This window comes from Triticum urartu, chromosome 6 (assembly GCF_003073215.2).
Source record: "Triticum urartu cultivar G1812 chromosome 6, Tu2.1, whole genome shotgun sequence".
NCBI lineage: Eukaryota > Viridiplantae > Streptophyta > Magnoliopsida > Poales > Poaceae > Triticum > Triticum urartu.
The window spans coordinates 574,969,981-574,973,660 of record NC_053027.1 but is presented as its reverse complement, the minus strand read 5'-3'; positions in this window follow the sequence as shown (position 1 = coordinate 574,973,660).

Sequence of the window (3,680 nt, the reverse complement as noted above, 5' to 3'; positions counted from 1 at the left end):
CTCAAAAATCAAGCAGCCGATGATCTGGCAAAGATAGGCTCCAAGAGAGAAGCCATTCCCAGCAATGTGTTTTTGGAGCACATCCGCTCGCCGTCAGTCCAGGAGGATCCTTTCACAGAAGAAGCCCCACAACCTAAAAGTGCCACAGATCCGACTGAAGTCGAAGTTCCTGCTGTGGTCGACCTGATCATGGAAGTCTTGGCCATTACTCCCGACTGGACGATACCATACATCGCATATATCCTAAGGAAAGAGCTCCCAGAGGACGAGGAAGAGGCTCGACGGATCGTCCGCCGATCCAAGGCCTTCACGGTCATAAAGGGGCAGTTGTACAGAGAAAGCGCGACTGGAATCGGTCAGAAGTGCATAACTCCGGAAGAAGGTCAGATGATTCTTGATGAGATCCATTCGGGGACCTGTGGTCACCATGCGTCCTCCCGGACCATTGTGGCCAAAGCATACCGAGCGGGATTTTACTGGCCAAGAGCGAATGAGATGGCAAAGGAGATAGTTGACAAGTGTGAGGGGTGTCAGTTCTACTCCAACATGTCCCACAAACCCGCATCAGCCCTGAAGACCATTCCACTCGTCTAGCCCTTCGCTGTCTGGGGACTGGATATGGTCGGCCCTCTGAGAACAGGCAGGAGCGGATTCACCCATGTGCTTGTGGCAGTCGACAAGTTTACCAAGTGGATTGAAGCTAAACCCATCAAGAACCTCGATGCTAGCACTGCTATTAGTTTCGTCAGAGGACTAACGTTCAGATATGGAGTCCCTCACAGCATCATCACTGACAATGGGTCAAACTTCGATTCAGACCAGTTCAGAGCCTTTTGCGCCTCTCAAGGCACTCGTGTCGACTATGCGTCAGTCGCCCACCCCCAGTCGAATGGACAAGCTGAAAGGGCAAATGGTCTGATCCTCAAAGGACTAAAGCCTCGGCTAATGCGTGATCTCAAGCACACAGCAGGTGCCTGGGTCGACGAGCTTTCGTCAGTTTTGTGGGGATTAAGGACCACCCCTAACTGGTCGACTGGAAGAACCCCATTCTTTCTTGTTTATGGAGCCGAAGCCGTTCTGCCAAGTGATCTCCTTCACAACGCTCCCCGAGTCGAGCTTTACACCGAAGACGAAGCAGAACAGGCTCGGCAAGATGCAGTAGACCTCCTGGAAGAAGAAAGAGAGATGGCGATGATCAGATCGACCATTTATCAGCAAGACTTGCGTCGATTCCATGCCTGACATGTGAAGAGTCGAGCCTTCCAAGAAGGAGATTTGGTCCTCCGAGTGGATCAACAGAAACCTCACAAGCTTGCTCCTACTTGGGAAGGCCCCTTCATCATCACCAGAGTCCTCCACAACGGAGCGTATCACCTCTACAATGTTGATCGCCAGATCGACGAGCCGCGAGCTTGGAATGCGGAACTACTCCGCCCCTTTTACACTTAAGTTCCTTCCCATAAAGATGTAATAAGAGAAACTTCCGCAGTCCATTTTTATCAAAGTCAAGAGTGTTCCAATGATTATTGTCACTCCTGTTTACATACGAGAACCCCCAGTGGGTAACTTAGCCGCGAACCCGTTTCGCCTAAGTTCAAAAAAATCCTACCGAGTGGAGAGCAAACCTTCCACTCGGAGGCTTAGCTGCAGTCCAGCACTCGCCTAAGTTCTCCTACGCAGAGACTTAGCTGCGGTCAGCACTCGCCTAAGTTTAAAAAATCCTACCGAGTGGAGAGCAAACCTCCCACTCGGGGGCTTAGCTGCAGTTCAGCACTCGCCTAAGCTCTCCTACGAAGAGACTTAGCTGCGGTCAGCACTCGCCTAAGTTTAAAAAATCCTACCGAGTGGAGAGCAAACCTCCCACTCGGGGGCTTAGCTGCAGTCCAGCACTCGCCTAAGCTCTCCTACGAAGAGGCTTAGCTGCGGTCAGCACTCGCCTAAGTTTAAAAATCCTACCAAGTGGAGAGCAAACCTCCCACTCGACGGGTCATCCACAAAGAGATTCAACGACAAATCAAGTTCAAATAAAGCCTAAAAGATCCGAGAGACCTCAGATCAAAGTACTCGAGCCCACAGCTCGGCAGAGTTAAAACTGTTACACTTCCACTCGGCATTCCAAGGCGAATTTAAGGCAGAGTTCAACGGATTACAAAATACACTCGGCATCCCGAGGCAAGTTTTTTCATTCCTCAGGAGGAGGAGGACTGGCAGGGGCGACGAACTCATCCAAGTCGATCCCATCTGCGATGCGGGTAGCAGCAGCAATGAATGTCTCCATGAAGTCCTGGAAGTTGTGCTTCCTCGTGTTGGCGACTTGGATGGTGGCCAGCTTCTCCTCCCGCACCTCCTTACAGTGGACGCGGACCAGGGACAGAGCCACGTCAGCGCCACACCGAGCTGAAGACTTCTTCCACTCCTGCACTCGGTCAGAGATTCCATTGAGTCGAGTCATCAGAGACTCGAGATCATTCTGGAGCGTAGATTCTGGCCAAAGTGTCGGGTCGATCCGCGTCATGGCAACCTTCAATCGAGCCAAGTAATCCACGACGCCGTCAACACGAGACTCCAGACGGAGCACGTTCATTGCGGCCTCGTCCTTCACAAGAGAGTTAACAGGGTCCAAGCTCGGCTCCACTCGACTGGTCTCCTCTTCAAAATTCTGGCAAAGCTCTGCATACAAGATTCAAGGATAAGACAATTTTCACAGAATGAGTCGACTCAAAAACCAGTCGGAACTGAATGCGCACCTTCAAGCTTAAGGTACAACTTCTTCGCGAGGTCCCCCAAGTAGCTCTCCAGGTCGTTTCTCCCGCGAGCGAGGCCTTCCAGCTTCTCGCTCAGGGTGAGGTTCTCCTTCTTCCAACGTGAACACTCCCTGTTGGCTTCATTCAGAGCAGTCTTGAGCTTGGTATTTTCTTGTTCTAAGTGGTCGATCGAAGATAGCTTCTGTGCGGCCAGAGCGGTCTTGTCTTCAGCCTCCTTGCGAGCAGCAGCCAAGTCCTGATCCTTCTTCGCCAGAGCTTCTTTCAGTGTTTCTGCAAAAACGATGATTGAGTCGGAGAAAGCGAAGAAATACTAACCAGTTGACAAAGGCGTCTTACCTGCGGCGCCATCTCTGACTGTCTGCAGTTCTGTCCTGGCCAGCTCCAGATCAAGTTTCATTTGAATTTGCTGCTTCTCCAAGTCAGCCAAGTGGGTTCGAAGATCACAAGATTTCTGAAGCCAGAGAGGAGGAGTTACAATTTCAGTAAAAAGGAAAAAGCAACAAAGGCAGTAAACACTAAGACTACGGTCGACTGCTAGCAGTCCACGATAGTCTCGGGGACTACACCCAGTGGGTGCACTTAGCGTGCCCCCACCGGTTCCTATCCCACCCGACCGACCCCCGAAGTCGAGTCAAAGGCCACCCGACCGACCCCTGAAGTCGAGTCAAAGACAAGTTGCTTCCGAGAAGCTAAGAGATAATAAGCCTACACCCAGTAAAAAAAAGAGAAGAGAGAGAAAGCCGTCGACTGCCCGCAGTCGACGGGATACCGTTCCATTCGACATGGCCCGATCAGACAGAGCGAAGAAATTCAACTATGACTCAATTTAAAGACTACAGCCGACTGCCAGCAGCCGACCGTAGTCTCGGGGACTACACCCAGTGGGTGCACTTAGCGTGCCCCCACTCGTCAAAA